This window comes from Aptenodytes patagonicus, chromosome 2, assembly GCF_965638725.1.
Source record: "Aptenodytes patagonicus chromosome 2, bAptPat1.pri.cur, whole genome shotgun sequence".
Taxonomy (NCBI): Eukaryota; Metazoa; Chordata; class Aves; order Sphenisciformes; family Spheniscidae; genus Aptenodytes; species Aptenodytes patagonicus.
Genome location: NC_134950.1, coordinates 48,159,881 through 48,178,868, shown reverse-complemented (window position 1 = coordinate 48,178,868; position 18,988 = coordinate 48,159,881). Strand labels below are relative to the sequence as shown.

The following is an 18,988-nucleotide window of genomic DNA, read 5'->3' as shown; positions in this document are numbered from 1 at the left end:
AGCCAACTAGACACAAAGTGACACCAGCTTTGTTTTTGCACACTTGAGAAGTCCAGGCTCCTGCCTGAGAACTTTCCAGGCTCATTGCAGTCACCACTGTGTTACCTTCTCCCCCTGCTTTTGAAGGAAACTTGGAAATGGTAGAAGAAAAGACAATGCCAAAGAAAGTCAAAGCAAACAGATGCTCTGAATATGAGTTTTGATTCTCAGAACTGTTGCATCCTTCACTTCAATTATCTGCCGCAGACATTTGCATTATCATGGCCTAAACTTCTGCCAAGACCCAGCTTCTCTGTATTTAACACCTTGCATTCTGCAAGGTGATTTCCATGGCAGTTGATAGTTTAAGGGCACTCTGATTTAGAGCAGGAAACCAGGTCTTAATTTATAGGATTATGTTTTCTACCAAACAATTTCTAGATTTATGGATGGGCAAACAACATACATTGCTAGAATTACAGATTCTGTTACAGGTTAAAATACAGTTCTTCCACCCAGAAAGAACTGTCTTAAGACCAGATATGTCAAATGCTCAACACTGTTCTCAGTAAGAGTGCTTTCTTAAAGGAAAGCAAGTTGAAGTGTGCACCAAATCTGGCTGGAATAACAAGTCTGTCAAACACCAGCTTTCTGAGAGCACAAATTTAAGATCTGAACTCTCATATAAGTGTCGTTGAAGTACTGTGAATCTCAAACCAAGGTACATATATACAACTCTCACTTGTCTCCTTGAGAGAAAAATCTCCAGATGTTTTAAAGGATCTCTTGCATTACTCTTAGCAATCAATTTCATACTATAAATCACCCAGACTTTTCATATTCTTTGCAGGTAAGTAGGGAAGGAGTCAACAAGCCTTTCTACATAAAGACAGATCTTTGAATAAATCCTCTCCCTCTCTCAAATTAATTCTCAGGCTAGAATTCAATTAATATTTAAAGTATGCTTAAATAGTTTATACAGCTGAGATTTCAGCTACCTGAAACTTACTGCATATTTTACTTGTCAGTAATCCATAGTGTTGGCCTTCAGCTCTAACAGCAGTAGTGTGGCACAGTCCTACAACCATAGGGCCACATGGAAGCTCAGATCTGCTGAAAGGACAGACGTGGTGATGGGTCAGGGAGCTAAGGAACCCTCTCATTAATACTAAGAATGAAGCAAGAGCTCCATGCTACCAAAGCAGCTCTAACACAGCTCCCTTTTTTGCCATGAAGCAAGGCAGATAGCCTACTTCGGAAGTAGACAAAAAACAAGGGAAAGGCAATTAACCTTACAGCACCTTTGGCTCTTTTGAGACATTCTGACTACATAAGGGCGTCCCACAAGCCAAAACCATTCCTGGTGATAATGAGTCCGATTAATCACACCAAATGAACAAGGCAATTGTTGGGGCCACTTTGTTCACCCTGCTCTAAGAAGTTGAGATGGGAGAGGGGCAAATATGCAGCCCAAACAGACATTGATGCTTGCAAACTCCAACATAGCATGCGCACAAGTTAAACGAACACTTTGAGTGGGCTGCCTGTCGACAGAGCATCTCTGAGAGCCGCAGTTACTGTAAGATGGGTAACTGTTCTTTCTAAAAGGAGGAGGTTGGACGTGAATGAGTTGAGTGGGATGAGTGAGACTGAAGCTGCTGCCTGTACAAGTGCAGGCTGTCATAAAGCCCACTCTTAAAGATTGTCTACCAAAGTCCTGCTTGATGATGGTTGCTTTAATCTCTTTGGGCCGGATACCACCAGCCCAGGTCTTGCTCAGCACCACCCTACACCCTTAGTGATCTGATTCATTTGAACAGGATCACTTGCAAGAGACAGTATTGCAGACCAAAGAGTGACAGACTCCAGACCAGTTTTGAGTTACTAGGCTGTTCTCTTCAACCTTTGGCTTCAATATTGCACGTGCTTTATTTTTCCTATGTTAAAATACAACTTTAATGAAAATAATATGCTACATAAGTGAACATTTAAAACTAAATTAGTTACATTCCTTCTGTAATTTCACAAACCCAAGGCATGCTAGCAAACCTTCCTAACAGGAGCTATTGAAAAAAATGCTCTACTGGTAGCAACCGGCAGCAGGCAGTTTTGGGAAAGGAACACCACGAATCAGACAGAAGGTGGTGTAAAGTGCTACTCACAGAAACTTCTGTAGTATGAAATAATTATAGACACTTTTCTAAAAGAACTGATAAAAAGGCGAGGTCACATTTCACTCCCACCACTTTTCACAATGACCGTTTAATACCAATTTGTCACAGTTATGTATTCGGTTATGCTTCATTTACATCACAAGTCATGTTTCAAGCACAAGTTCAATACATAACTTAAAAGCCAGTCCAAATCAACTATATCTATTCATCTTCTCCATTCCCTTTCTTATTATGATAAAGAACAGTGGTTGAATTAATGGAGATACAAAGGTGATTTCAGACCCTCTATTACTCCCCATTTCATAAAGCATAAGAATGGCCATAGTTGGTCGGATCAAAAATCCATTTAGTCCAATATCCTATCTCCAGCAGTGGCTATTAGGAGATGTTTACGGAGGAGAATAAGGCAAGCGTATACAATTCTTCCTCCTATGGCTTGCTGAGCCTTTAATAATTTTCAACTCAAGGTCTTTCTGAGCTGGATGTGGTTTCTAGCAACATACTGATGCTCAACAGATTTCTTTTCCATGCAAATATCCAGTCTCTCTTTGAACCTGTGTAAACTTCAAGCACCCTTCTCTGCTCCTCCAAAAAGTTACTGCCACTACTTCTGTTTCCATCAAAATGTCAGTACTGTGTCAAGGAAACAAGGAACAGGGATTAAGAGGTGGGCAAGAGCCTTTCTAGAGGACAGGAGCGGGGCAATGTGCACAAGAGCTCAGTCCCTTCATTCTGAGTGAGACTGCATTTGCTCCATTACAAGAATATGTATTAATTGTCCTCTTCAGCTAACCTCACTGACGTCAACAATTTTTCTTCTCCTTTTGATACATGTAGCTTTCCTGATGTGGTTGGCTTCTGTAAATTCAGCTATGGAACTCGCTGCATTGAAATTTGAACCTGGAATGTCCATCAGTTTCAGTGTGATGTCAATCAACGAATCCCTCACTGTTGTTTTCAGTGGTGGAGGAATAGGTCAGGAGCTATTTCATATGATCACTCACTGCACGTGTTTATGAAACGAAAAAGGAACAAAACAAACTACAAAACTAATCCTTAGCATTGTCAACATGAGTACAGTAAATTTTATAGGTTTGATATACACATGCACATACACAGTGGAATCACCGTTAGCCAGACTGTAAATCTTATTTCATTATTAAACAAACCCCCCAGTAATTCACAATTTTTCCATGGATAAATGTCTCTTCTTGTTGGAGGCACAAAACAGGCAGATATTTTATTCAATTATAACATTAAATAACAGAACAGTGAACAACTGCCACTCCATGACATCAGCAACTATCAGAAAAATAATACTGCCCTGCCAGTCACAGTGTTATAGAAGGGCTCATTTAGAAGGCTTCAGGAGTGATTGCATGCTTACTTTGCCTGCAGAGCTACTGTCCCTGCATATATACAACAAGGAGATGAAGCAGAATGGCTATTAGGAGGGTACCGCACATGTAAAAGACCAATTGAATAGCTCACTGGGTGCACAGTAGTCCTATTATCACTATGCATCTAGTTTGTACTTGTGCTTTGGCATTTCCACTTCAAAAGACGTAGCCCTCACTGCCTCTGGGGAGAAAAATCTCTGGTTTTCTCTTTACTCTGGAGAAACCTCTAGGGCACTTTTTGTGGCAAAGGCTCTATCAAGCAGTTCTTAATACAGAAAACCTTTCTTCTAAAAGTTTTTATGCTGCGTATGGGATCATATTTGCATGTCTCAACGTCATCTGGCATTGAGAGTTCTGGCTCAGAGCTCCACCTCTGGACAAGCGTTGCAGGAACAAGTTCTCAGCCCGATAACATATGAGTGATGCCAGAGGTATTGCCTTACACTCATCCCAAACAGGACTCCAGACTTCAGAGCAGTTTGACGCTAGGAACTAAGGAAGGCTGGGAGACAGGCAGGCAAGCAGGGCTCAGGACAAACTAACTCTGACTTTGAGAATCAGTGAAATTCCAACCATGTACAGAACACATCAGCAACAAGGACGTGTGAGATGGCAACATGTTAAAAAAAGAAGGAGAAATGGGAAGCCTTTTCCTTAAAGTAAAAAGAGATAACCTAAGAGATCTTACCCTCTCCTCTTTCTTGCCCAGCCTGGAAGAGGCTCATGCTGCTCTAGCTAAAGGCAGCAGCAGCTGCTGCCATTCCTGGCAGCAAAAAGAATCTGGTGCTGTGCCAGCAACAGACGAGAGTAACACGAGGTTCATGTTTGGTGCCTAAACGTCAACCCAAATGGGGCTGAAAGGAATTATGTTAAACTTATCTGCCACTCGGACTTACTGCATGTGTGTGAAGTCATATTTTACCTCATCAGGATCTGCCAGAACATAAAAGCAAAGAGGAAAGATCAAATTGGAGTCAGTAGAAGAAATTCGCTGCAGACTGGACGCCCCAAATACTGGCATTTTTAATAAAGCCCTTTGAAGAGTAAAATTTAGCCTGCCAGCTTTGGTGTGTCAAGTGGGTTCACACAGCGATATCAGTCTGTACTTCCTTCTGGAAGGGCGAAGCCCTGAGCACAACCAAGACAAATGATCGCTTAACAGCTCTGCGCCCCCTCAGCAAACTGCTGCCTGCTCTTCTATAAAGGCAACAAGGCTATAGAGGAGGACAACCTCAGGCTCATTATACCCCCTCCATCTGTAAAACTGGGAGAGAAAGAGGGGAGAAGCCTTAAGAGCAAACAGAAATGGCTGCTTTGAGCTTCATATATCCTTAGCAACATTTAACCCAAACTCCTACTTGGGCCCCCAAACTCCTACTTGGGACCCCCAGCACAAATTGCTGGATTTGCCTGTCTGCTATATTCCTAGCAGAAAATTGAGCAGACGTTTCCTCTTGAAATATGAAAAAATCATGTATCTGTTAATATTTTGCCTATCACTAGAAGACTACAATGAAGTAGAAATAAGAAAAAATCTTACATACCCAACAAAAAAAAGAAGATAATTGGGAAAATATATCTATACATGCCCAAATGTAGGAAAACCAAGAGTTCTGCTGAAGTTCAACAGATGCTGTTATTATATTTTAAGTTTTATTTTAGAACCATTCTGAAGAAGACTTGCAAACACTCTCTGCTTTATATTTGTAATGCATACACAGTCTCAGTCGCTATAAAGTAGCTATTTAGGTGCATAAAACAAAGAGTAACTCTAAGTTCAAAATGCCTCTATATTAAGTACCTCTATACTAATGAAAATAGTTTAACTGAGTTGACAGCGTAACTCTCAGTAACAATATTTCTACAAATAGTTCAGACTCATTAGACCCTTCATCATCAGGTTTGTAGCTTTATAGTTCAGGATTTCAAAATGACAATCTAATTTTTTTAAATTTTTTTTACACAGAAAAGTATAGTTTAAAGACTTGTATCAAGTAAATTAAAGCCATTTTATTGTTATTCAAACTGTATACTAAAAGCTAGGACATGAAAAATGCTTCATAACTAGAAGTGAAAACATTTCCTACCATTTTCATAAATTTTTTTTCTAGTTTTCATTTGATAATGTTGGTAAAATCAGCTGGTTTTTGAAAAGGTTTGATTTTCACTCTAGAACAATTCTGTCATATCCTTTCCAATCAGTTCTCTCCACTCATATTAACATATAGGCTTTCAGGAAAATTTCCTAGGTCAGCAGAGAGTAAAATAAGTGCCTCTAATATTCACATACTGAAATTCAGTTTAAAAACAGGTAATAAACATGTAATTGGGAAGAACGAGAAGAAAAGTACGTGGAACATGAAGTAGGAACTTACAGCTTTTGTACTTCATCACAGTTCTAGCATTATTAACAGGGAACTAAAGCTTCCTTGATACATTAGGAAAGTGGATGTTAGTGAATCTGAGAAGTCAGAACGCTAAATATCCAAGTTTAGGACTCCATTAGGGTTGCTGTTTCCTTATTTAATGACTGTGATGTAATTAATGTTTTTGCCGAGACAGAGTCTCAGTGAGTCAAGTGTAGGATTCTGTTACAGATAGACTGTACGTGTAGAAATTCGATGAAGAATTCCAGAGCTTGGAAAGCTGCTATTATAAACTTGAGTAAATAAGCATGTTTGAGGGATATAAATTATATGTCCCTTTTCAGTTCAGTTCAGTTCGCTTTTTATTCTGTCACTTTAAAGTATTTAAGGATGTCCATGGCAGCATGTGCATTACCGTTTCCTGATTTGAACATGCCTTGGGTAACTACAGTAAGTGGTCTCCTCACTGCTTGAGCGGAAACAGTATTCTGGTCACACAGGGCAACACTTGATCACAAACTTGATGGCCTTTCTCCATCTGGCAAGCAATCATTTTTGAATGTCACATCCATCATGCTTTCCTAATTTTATTTTTCACTATATCAAGTGAAAGTTAAAAATATTCAGCATCTACAAAGGCTAAGCACCAGCCCATGCACCAGCAAAAGAATGCAAAAGGTGACAACAGTCATCAATGCTAAGGAAGCTTTACCTGAACACAAAAATATTGCCACTGAGGTAAAGGACATAAGCATATCGGGAGTCTCCCAGCACGTTGATTACAATTATAAGCATCAAACAAAAGGAAGAAAAATAAACAGTGCTGATGATTGGCCTCCTGTTGATGAGGCTGAAAAATCTCTCACATAGTGAACGTCAAAACTGCCGTGAGAGATGTACAGGCATTATCATATGCAAGGCATTAGAATCAGTTTGGAAGTTTACAACAGTTAGTTAATATTTTTTCCTACTAAAAAGTCGCATGGCCCAAGAAAGCAGAATCCTGAATCATGTAATATAACCTTGGTTAAAAAACAGCAGATTTGAAAACTCTATCCACAAACATCCATGATTTGAGGTCTTTGCCACCAATTGGGTGGTATCAGGCAAAAGACAGCAGACTTCCCATGAGGTATTAATACTACAGCAAGGTCTCTTCTGCCTTCATTAAACTCACCACTTTTAAATCCCAGCTGCCCCATAACACTACAGATAGACATGTTGACTTCCAATCTGACTTGCGAAATTAAAACATGCTCTTTCCTTTTCAGAAATTATTTTCGGCAAAATAAAACATGCTCTTTCATTATCAGAAATTATTTTTGGCACAGACATCGAAGTCAATAAACTTTTTACGATTCCCAAAATATAGCTGAGCATTTGGTCACACATCGTCTAAAAATAGACTTGAATATAAGAGGTATCTGAAGACAAAAAAGAATGATTTTGCTAGATGGTCTGTCAGCACAGTATCTCTGGCAAACCAAGCAACTATGATTCAATGCCCAGAAACTTCCCAAAGGCCAAAGTGTGTGATAGATAGTTCTGGCATATCCACTGCTATTCCTCACCATAGCTGTGGACTTGAAATTTTCACTGTCAAGCCACCTGACTAAGCAATACATCTTGTTTTGAACTTTCCCTCCCACTGTAATGCAGTGGGCTGCGCTTGGGTGGGGAACAGAGCAAGTATGAGAGGGTGCATTGAACAAAGGTGTAAATGAAAGATGGGAAAACTTGAAAACTATTTGCACTTGAAAACTTTTTCATGAAGACTATCATTTTACAATTCCTTTCTGAGAAGCTAATGCCAACAGAAACCCTACAAGTTCTTGGACATAATACTATTTTAGTAAATTTCAAAAATTTTCTTCTCATTGAAGTCATTGCAGATATTGCTGAAATATCACTGAGAGCTAGTCTCAAAACCAGATTACTCAACAAGGCAAGAAAGTAGAGCAAACAGAATACCATCCTCCAATGAGAATCCATGAACTGTTTTGCAGTTCTTTGCAGACTGGAGAGATTTCATAAGAAATAAAATAACTGGTCCATGTTTCTAATTCACTCAAAGGCTTCTGGTCGCCCAGCGGGATTCAGCAATGGGACAGTCCACACACAGAGTATTTGCAGCACGTGCTTTTCCTGTGCTTTACAGTATTGATGAGGTACCATTACCAATGAAATTTAAGAACGTTTTAATCACAGTGAATCAGTCCTATTCTCACTAAAATTCCAACAACTATTTATGTACAGATTGTTGTTAAAGGTCAGAGCACTAGAAAGGGAAAGAATAAAACCATACCAAAGAATCCAACTGTAATACCTACTTGGCCTCCTTATAATATGGGATTGGCTAAGAATGAAGGGCAACATAAAATCGTGAGAAACGATCATTTGCTGAGCTGGCCCAAAGGATCCGTGTGTGGAAACCGGCAGGCTGCTCCTGGTAAACTGTGCTGGTTTTGGCTGGGATAGAGTTAATTTTCTCCATAGTAGCTAGTATGAGGCTGTGTTTTGGATTTGTGCTGGAAACAATGTTGATAACACAGGGATGTTTTTGTTACTGCTGAGGGGTGCTTACACAGAGTCAAGGCCTTTTCTGCTTCTCACCCCACCCCACCAGCGAGGAGGCTGGGGGTGCACAAGAAGTTGGGAGGGGACACAGCCGGGACAGCTGACCCCAACTGACCCAAGGGATATTCCACACCATATGACGTCATGCTCAGCATATAAAGCTGGGGGAAGAAGAAGGGGGGGGGGGGCGCTTGGAGTTACGGTGTTTTGTCTTCCCAAGTAACCGTTAGGCGTGACGGAGCCCTGCTTTCCTGGAGATGGCTGAACACCTGCCTGCCCATGGGAAGCAGTGAATGAATTCCTTGTTTTGCTTTGCTTGCGTGCGTGGTTTTTGCTTTACCTGTTAAACTGTCTTTATCTCAGCCCACGAGTTTTCTCACTTTTACCCTTCCGATTCTCTCCCCCATCCCACTGCTGGGGGGAGTGAGCGAGCAAGCAGCTGTGTGGTGCTTAGTTGCTGGCTGGAGTTAAACCAAAGTAAAGGACAATGATATTGCAAAATCTGCTATATAATTTGTTTTCCCTGTAAAATTTGTAAACAAGATTATGTGGCCCACAATACACTTTGTATTTTGAAGGGATCATCATTGTATAGCTACTTTAATCTAATTGAAATGCACATTAGAAACAGAAATAGCTGTATGACAAACAGCTGTATGGCAAACTTTTCCTCAAGCTTCCAGAGAAGTTCGAAAATATAGAGTGTTTGCAAAAAGCAATGCAGACAATAAGCAACACTTGCTGATAGTCTTTCTCCTGGTTAAATAAACTGTAAATGCCCATCAAAACAACAGAACCTTGTGAAGTTCTTTCAAATCTCATGTCATTGCTTTGCAATTCTTATCATCACCTTCATAAACTGATCACCTTCCTTCCTAAATAAAAACTATGTACCAATTCGGAAGGCAGTGTGTTTTCCAGAAGCTTAGTTTAAAAGTTTTAGAAGCAGAACATGGATCTGAAGCTGGGTTTGAGAATAGAATAAGCTTATTGCTTCTGGGTGGAAAGTTGCTACCATTGGATCAAGAGGAAAAGTTATGCGTGCTGCAAAGTGAAACACGTGGTATCAATCTTGATCATGAATAGAATGATATTTACAATAACTATTACAATCTTGGTGGGCTGTTATCTTTCATAGCCAGTGCAAAAGCAAACAATAACATGGATACTCAACAGCGTGAAATGCCTAGTGTGCCCTCTTTCACAGAAGAGCAGCGGATTTTTCCTTTTCTGCAATTGCAAATAACTGCCATCAGAAGAAATAATACAACCAATGCAACAAAACAAAATAACGTAAGAGAAAGTTGGCAATGTTAAATGCACTCCGAGCAGATCTATTAATTGCACTTCAGCACAAATTTGGGTGGGAAAGCTTGTTGCTGATGGCACCTAGAGGTTCTCCAGGTATGACAGCCTCTGAGACTGTTCCTTATTCTGCATATAGGAATCAACAGAAAACTTCAGAGCTAGATATCGAATTGGTCCAAGAATTACAAAACAATCTGGGGAAAGCATAATTTTATTACCCCTTATTAAATGAGTGTGACAGGCTCCAACATACAGAAAAATATTGACATAAAATGACCGATCATACTAAATACATCAGTTCAGGTACTTAAAAAAGTTTTAGCTGTCTAAGCAAAGAAATGGTTACCATCTTCGATTCTCCAACACATGAACAAAAACATTTTGGAGAACTCAAAGGACAGCCTTTCTAAAAGAAAAACCCTCTCTTTATTACCCTGTGTCAACTATAGCAGCTCCAATAGAGAAGGATTTATAAGGCAGTCTAAGGATATCATCTTCCTCTTTCGAAGTTTGTAATACTTCAGAGATATTCTTGGCATCCCCCTTTATGCAAACAGATAAATACAGGTTTTCAAGTTCCTGATCCTGACTCCCCAATGTTAGTTGAGGTCCCAGAACAGCAGGATACAGAGTCAGTGCCTCTCTCCCGTACAGTGAATAACCTGTTGTATACACATTATCAATAGAGCAAAGAAGATGGAGATGGAGCAGTTATCAATGATGCAGAAAATACCTAAATTCAAGTCGCTGCACTACTTGATTCGGATCAGAGGTTTGAACCTGCATCTCTCAACCCTAGGAAAAATGTTCTATGAAGCTTTTGGACTTCTGGTCCAAAATCTTTCAGGCTGAACTTGAGAAGCCTTTAAAGATTAAAATTTTGTCAGAGCTGCTTTAATTTCAACATTAGCTTCTATCCGTTGAAGAACACCTGAGACAGCTCTAATTTGAAGTATCTCTAACGTATGGCAAATCCCACTCAACAAGTGTGGTGAAAATCACTGGTGTGGAGTCCCTTTTATGTAGATGTCATCACCCAATTCTCAAGCAGTCTGTTTTCCCAAAATGCATTTCTTTCTAACTTCAGCACTGAAATCTGCAGTTTCTGGAGTTTCCTACACTATGAGTACCTGCCAAACTCACACCGCAGCTGCTGCTGCAGGAAATTAGGATAAAATACAGCAAGTAGAGGCTGAGCTTTTGTATCAGAAGTGGTCTTTTGCTGACAGCACATTTGCAGACAGTAAAAGGACTGGTACTGTTAATGCAATTTCTACATCATGTGGTAACCACAGTATGAGCCATTAAAAACAATCTTCAGTAGTAACAAAGAGCAGAATGGAAGGACATTAGTGTATATCACAGCACTCTTGCACTTGGACTTGAATATCCAAAACATAGTTTTGATCAGATCCCATTTGGTTTGCTGCTGGCTGAAAGCATTCACGAATCACAGATGCAATCAGGATTGCTGCTGTTGTTGCCATCAACCCACACATACAGTAGTCATCTTCTCCTCAGCATGTTTCGGAAAACATCAACCATAATGACTAGAGAAATGACAAACTCAAAATGACTGATTATCCACCTAAAGACAGGCCATTAAAGGGGTCCACACCAGGATACAATAACTAATCTATTGTCAGGAATAAATTTGCAATGAGAAATTAAAATGCACTACATGTGAAAAGATTGATCGCTCAAATCTTGAGCTCACATTCATTCTCCTATCCCCTGTAAAACTCCAGGTGGACTCTTCTGCCAACAGAACGACAGAAACCCTGGATTCCCATTGTATAACTTTCTACTACAATTGCAATTTTGATATTATTGGTATTGATATTAACATTTGATATTTGGAATCTAAAATAAACCTCAGCATTGCCCTAGAGGGTGCATGGATGCTCCTCATGCTCCTTGTAGCCACCTGCTGTCATGGCCTCACAAACGACCTCTGGAGAAGACTAAAAAAAAATCAGTTTGCTACGGCTAGAAGCATACAAAACTAGAATAATGGAGCTGCAACAAGAACAATTCCATTCCTTTTAGTATTAGGGTTGTCAGCCAGACAGCATGTAGTATCTCAACTAGCACTAGAAACAGAGAACTTGCCCAGGAAATCTTGGTTTCTCTCCCTTTGTATTTGGCCCTGCTGAAAATTAACATTGCTGTTTTGCTTAGCTCTTCAGCTAATATAAAGAACTTACTACACAGAAAGCCACAAAGCCAGCAGCACAGCACTGAAAAAGCACTTTTTAATTAACTGCTTCAAAGCTGGCCAGAAGAACACTATACACAGGGCTGAAATCTACCTTTGGATGCATACGATCTTAATCTCACTAGAGTCAACAGGAGCCAGTGTGTGCAGCCTGGGAAAAAATTTAGTCCATTACATTCACGCAATTTACATACAATTAGTGGCTTCAGAGTTTTACTTTTGAGGAGAAAAGGAAGATAAAAGAGGTTTAAAATAATCAAAATATTCCCATGTGGCTGTCTATTACTGTTTCAAATCAGGGCAAGCTGTCAACTCAAAAGGTATTTTATAAATCCTTGCAGATTTGTTTAAACAAAGAAAAATACAAATCTTAATTAAAATATTTGAGCTTATGTTTAAAGACAAAGAAAATCTCAATAGATTTAAACTTCCTGTTTCAACTGAAGATACACTTCTTTCACTGAGGGCCACTTCTGCTACCTTCAAATTGGCCATTTATAGTCTCTTTAGAAACATGACACGCATATGTACATTTCAAAGGAATTAAAGAGGCAGAAATGCCTCAGGAAACAAATGGCTTGCAACCAAGAAAAAATATCATCACTATTACTGTTTTCTTACTAAAATGTGAAGGATAAATCTCTGATATGGAGAGACACATACATTGTGTGTAAAGTTTGTATATAGTATAAATTTGTGATTTCTGTTTTTGATTTAATGAGAATACCAGCAGCAAGATCCCTGCTGGGACAGAACAGAGTTTGTGATTTTATCATATTTGTGGATGTTAACAGACGGCCAGGTTCTGTGAGGTGCAGCGTATCACCCGGGAAGTGCTGAACATCTTACTTATTTTTCCCTGAATGAGTATCTGAATAAAAGAGAGACAAATTGTTACCCATGAATTCCAAATGGAGGAAGATCTCAGGTTGTAGGCAGAAGCTGTGCTGTACAAGTTTGGGGTGGGGGGTGGGGGTTGCAACAGTGAGAAATGTTTCAAGGAAAGAGAGTGATACACTATTAACAATATTTTTCTGATTGGTGTCATAATTCAAAAGCTTGACCTGGTGAACCAGCGTATACATTAAATCATCCTACTTACTTTTGTGCACGGAAAAGACAAATCAGAGAGCATTATGTTAGCCAGTTCAACATCTAGCCAGCAGACAGCCTGAACACTAGGACACAGTGGCACAGGGAGAAGGCAGTTCAGGAAGAGAGCAATACCTGTAGGGAGGAGGAACTCTGGGCAAAAACTGAATGAAGAGGAAAGGCTGGGCAGAGGAGTAACCCGCTCCTGTGGGGAAGCCAACAGTTCTGGACTCCCGAGCGTGAGCAGTCTCTACCAACTGTACCTGCCCTGGTGCAATACAGTCCCACTGCTACAAGGAGTGTTCACATCCTTTTCTCGGAAGAGAATGCAACACAGGGTATGGGTTTGGGTGCATGCTTTGAACCTCACTGCACTTCTTCACATGCAGTTAGTCCTGTTTACGGTTGGTGCTTAAAGTTGTCTAGAAACGCAGATAAGGAATTCCAGTCCCTTTGTGAAAACTCAGTCCTAATAAAACTTGGACCAACTTCCTAAAATCACACATTTTGCGGAAGACAGAAAAAGCTGAGACAATTTTTGACCAGCCAACATTATTCCATACACAAGTTAAATGCTGGAGAAAAAAAAGGAAACAAATCATGACCTTGAGATAAAAAAATCCAACATCTTGGATAATTTAATTTAATAAAAGGACACGCGAGGTAGAAGCTTTGTGCAGTTAACCATCGAAAAATTTTTAAAAGGTGTAAACAGCTATGTTAAAAGGTGTCACTCCAAAACACAGCCTCATGGAGGTGGTTAAAATACACAATGAACTCTCTGATAAATGTTTCCTTGTGTTATTTTATCACAGAAGGGACTTTTTAATCAGTAGTTTAATTTGACGGATAACAAACAATAATTTCTTAGTGCTTTTTCTAATGAAAAACATTTATTTAATGAATTTTCTCTTACCCCGATCCCCACTTTGCTTGGCACTTGTGTGGATTCCCTGTCACCCTTATGTCTACCACAGATTCAAGGGCCAGCCTGAATAATGGCCTAAAGCTTCCATACCTTTTGTGTTTATTTCTATAGTCCTCCATAATAGATGTACACTGGCTACTGAGTTTTTTAACTACAAAGAAGACAGACATCATCTTTGATTATCAGTACTCTTACTATTTGGTAAAACAGCCAAAAAAAGGAAGTTTTCAGGGATGACTGCTCTTATACTAATGAATCTGGAGCTTATGTGTGACTCTGAGCTGCCCTGGGAGGGAGAAGAAAAAACAAATGTTCCTTCACTACCTATTCCATGGACCTAGGTCTCTGGAAAGGCAACACAGGGCTCTTTCATCGTATCAGCCAAGAAGCTTTCCCTTTTTACTCTATAGACACACAGAGAAATACAACATATGCTGTTTCTTTAAGCAGACTGAGTGTGTTTATTAGGTTTTTGCAACAATAAACATTTTAGATATGAGAAAAATACCTATCCTTCAAGGTGAAAACAGGTCTTTTACTTTTTTGTTGTTATATTATCATGAATCACTAACAGGCCTCATTAAAACAAAGACCCCATTTGTCTGCATATGTATATGCATGTATGTATTGCAGAAACACACATGCACGCATGCATTTTATACATGTAAAACACATATATGCATGAATAGATCTAAGTTAGAGAATACTGCTATATATTAAATAACCATTAAATAATGATAAAGTTATTTTTTGATTAAAAACTCAACAGAAAAAGCATGCATACTAAAAAAGTAAAAATACATAGGCTGAACATATAAACTCTGCTGAAAAAAATAAGTTTAGGAAAAGCTGACAGTAATAAAAAGCAGACAGTTAAAATCTTACTGCAAACAGTCTAGTTTAAAGCTGGGAGTCTTGTGTGAAATTCATTAAAGTGAAATACAGGACCATATCAAAGAAAGCCAGAGCATTAAAATAACCAGAAATGGAATAGCTAGAATACCCGCTGTTTAACTCTACCAGCAAGAAAACAAACACACATTTCACACGCTGCATCACGTCACACACCACCTTAATTTAGCTACATTAAAATGAGTTTTCCTCAAAGAAAAGCTTGTATTATGACTATACCTTTAAATAGCTCATGTTTTCTCTGATTGGGTTTTAATATGAAGAAAAAACAAGGTTGAGTCAGGAGTTGTAAATTTTCATGCTTAATTTGATAGTTCAGCACTTTTGCAGTTGAGTTTGCAGCACACACAGATCCGTTTCCTCACGCTTTCCCGCGTATTTTTCAGCACACAGGAATTCTTAAGCATGCCGCACAGTGCATACACAATTTGTAAGGCATGCTCATCGTCACTTGTACAGCTTTATGCACCAAATGAGACATGCTTCAGGTTTCTAGGTGCACAGCTCACGATGATGTTTTAAAATTTTATCACCTAGTTTCCAGGGAACTGAGGCTTTGAATATATATTTGAAATACCACCTGAACGGGTGAAACATATTGGTATTCCAATACCAATTCCACACAGCCTCCTGCTGTCATTCCACTGTTGGCATGGGACAGTCTTCACCAAGACTTAGAAAACCTCATTCAATATTCCTCTCTAGAGGATCTGACACTTACTGTGAATTCTGCTCTTCAACTTAAATACCAGTGTCTGTGGCAGGCCAATTCTATCATTGCAGATACAGCATCCCTCAGGCGAGGTCCAACCTTTCTCTCGCAGTGCACCCAGGGATTAGCTTGACTTCCCCTAAATTCTCTCCAGTGCACAGTACGAGCTAATCTTTCCTGTAGGAAGCAGGAGATGGGGTTGCCATGACAACAGAGCACATTCTAGCAGTGGGACCACTGAGATGAGCTGAAAAGACGACAGTGAAACATGCACTCAGCCTTCCTCCGGGGCTACGGGCTTCTTCCTCCAGGATTTAATTCCCCTGCAAGTTTACTGACAGGCTAGGAGGTTGATTAGCTATGTATTTTGCTACGGGGAGATTACTAGGTAAGAATATGGTTGAGAGATCATAGCATTATTTAATGAAACTGCCATTCCTGCTTACGTTAAATTGCTGATTTAATAAGCAGCGTGGCTGCTTTTAAACCACTACTTGTTCATACACATTAGTCCCTACACTTAGTCCACGCTAACATCTCACTGTAACAAAGAAAAAGAAATGAAGTCACAAGCCAAGTCCTGCGCTTCAGCTTTGGTTCTCCAGCACGTTAGGCACACGGTCTTTCTTTCACGGTTTTACACTCATACACATACATGCACACAAAGCGCACAGTACAACATCTGTGTTTGAAGCTCAAAGGTTTCTGCTGATGGGGGAGGGGATACCGAGAAAAGCAAATCGCAGCACCCACGTGTCTTATATGAACGACAAAACAGCCACAATAAGCTTTGGGAGCCCTGTTCATCAGGCAAAAGAAAATTGAGTAATCCGTACTGTAAATATTTACTGCCCCAGAATAATGTCTGGATCCTATGCTTTAAATATTTTTCTCAATGAGAATAATAGACAGCATTTATAGACTCTGCATTTCAATTATTTACACATTTTTTAATTGTTCAATCAAATTTTAATGCAAAGGGTTTTTCTTTGTGTTTTAATTTCTCTTACAAAACCACACAACATATTATTGTGGTAAATTCCTGGAGGCTGGAGCATGACCGTGTCTTCTGTTATTTCAGACACAAGTGTGTCTCAGTGAGCTTTCACATTAAAGAAGCAGCAACCGAGAATGTAAGGACAGCCTCTGATCATGTTTTTAACCATCCATTTGCACAGAACAGATTCTTTCCTCCTTTGTGCCTTTGCTCTTGAGCATGTAACGTGTGTGGCTACACACACGACACCCCATCAGCAGGTAAGATACACCAGTCCCCTCATGGGGGAGTGGTAATGGCTGTAATGGCTTGCCCTATCTGAGTACTGTAAGAGCTGTAGATGAGTCACATCTACACCATCTGAATCCACTTCTCTCTCCGGAAATTTTAAAAGAAAAGAACCTCCATGACGGTCTCTGACACATGAAAGAGAAAGAGCCCAGCGGCCGCATTTAGCCAGAACTCCTATGGGTAGGGGAGGTGGGCGGGGGCGGGCAAAACAGTGAGCAGATGGATAACAGCTTTCCCTGTACAGCAAGTTATACAGGATAGTTGGCAGGTTAGTCCCAACTAACTTAGTCTCAGCAAACCACAGGAATGGAGGCCAGGAATAAGGCTTTGGTTGGAGAGGGAAGGTGCCTTCTCGGGGAGGCACCTCGCTGCCTGGAATGGGTAAGGAAATTGTTGGGAAGTCTGGGGGGATTGCATTTACAGTGAGAAGCCCCCAGACAAAACCCAACCAAACAAAAAGCATACAATCTCTTTTCCATGGCTAGGCAACATTGCACTTCTGTAACCTTGAAAAGTATCTCAGTGTTACACAAGCCTTTCAGTTTTACCTTAATTTGGATCTTAGCACGTGTCAGGAATATACATGCACAAAACAATATCCCTCCGAATCTGCTGGCTCTGACTCATCCCACAGCTTGCTATGAAGATGAATTACACCACACAGTGTAGCACCTGTATTTATCAGCACCTAATTAGTGTTAGATTTTTCTTTTTTTTTTCCCACTTTTCCACTCATGTTCTATGCAACTGGAGAAATGCCAAATCATGTAAGCGACATATGGTTTTGCTTTTGAAATCACCCAGCCAGAATTCCCAAATACCGAAAAATCTTTGGCTAAATAATTTTTAGCTCAAGACAATATTTTACACCTTCAATTCCACTGGGAAACACTGATATTTGTAGGCATGCAAATTGGTTTTGAGGAAAAAGGGCATATAATCAGATGTTGAATGATGTTACAGATTTTTCCTGTCATATGCTGTCTCCTCACAATGTGAAAAGAACAGTTAACAGCAAGATTAATGCTGTGAAAATAGCTAAACTACTATTATGGTTAATGAAAGCGAAGTTCTGTTTCTTTTTTGTTTCACAAACTATGACTGTAGAAATCAGTAAATATTGTGCTTAGAATGCAAACATTCATTTCTTAATGCTCATGTGCAGAACTTCCATTTAATAATACTGAATCTTGTGTTTCTGGAAATTCAGTCTTTCAACCAAATACAAAACATAAATACTATATTCCTTTAGTCCTTAGATAGGGAATGGATTCCCCAGCCAGCACCCTAAAGAAGTAGCACCCAGTTACTAAAATGGGTCCAAATTAACCCTGACCATCTTCTTCCTATTTCTGGCTGAAACTTCTTGGGTTTTATTTCAGATGAATGCCTGAATCATTGCCTCTGCGGGAACACACCCTCTCACACACACATGGAGAAACAGAAGCACTTTAAATGTGCAAAGTTCAGAGATCTCCTGGAACATCCAACAGCTCACAGGTATCCCTATTGCACATATATATCCCTGGGTATACCCAGGGAAAGGCAACTGGTTTAGTGAACCCAGGTGGAGCTTGCCAGAACAAGGAATAAGATAAAATGAAAGGTGATGACGTATTTAAGCAATCCACACTAAGGAACAACACGTACCTGTAAAGTACTAGGAGCAGAGAAGAATGCTTCTAAGGCTTGAGTAGAGTAACCAGCTGTAGGTCCTTAGCAGCACCCAGCTGCTCCCACTGCTCTCATATGCCTGCTCTACCTTTTTTGAAGGTAGAGTCTACCTTTATCAAGGGTAGAGTCTGAATTTTGCCCTCTGTCTACCCTCTTGTTTGGGAGGGGGATGAGAGGTGAATACACAACAGCCACTCTTCCTCTCAACAGGACACCCACAGTTTAAAGACAAGACGTGGGAGCTCATCCTGTCCTGCATTTCTGCATGAATTCACACCTTTAGCCACAAATGAGGAGTCTGAGGATTTCATGCTGAAAATAAACAGGAAAGAAGACAGGAAAATAAAACTATATATAGGT

General features: G+C 39.8%; 1 protein-coding gene across 3 annotated transcripts in view; it reads right to left on the bottom strand.

Moving 5' to 3' along the window:
• NOL4 (nucleolar protein 4) overlaps positions 1-18,988 on the bottom strand; it is a 206,792-nt gene that overhangs the window by 91,532 nt on the left and 96,272 nt on the right. The window contains exon 1 of one of the 3 annotated variants that reach the window (XM_076329769.1): positions 15,676-15,780. The exons of the other annotated variants lie outside the window; for them this stretch is intronic. The gene's annotated coding sequence lies outside the window, so the exon portion shown is untranslated. Of the gene's footprint in view, positions 1-15,675; positions 15,781-18,988 lie in introns of those variants that run through there. 3 annotated transcript variants of the gene reach the window in all.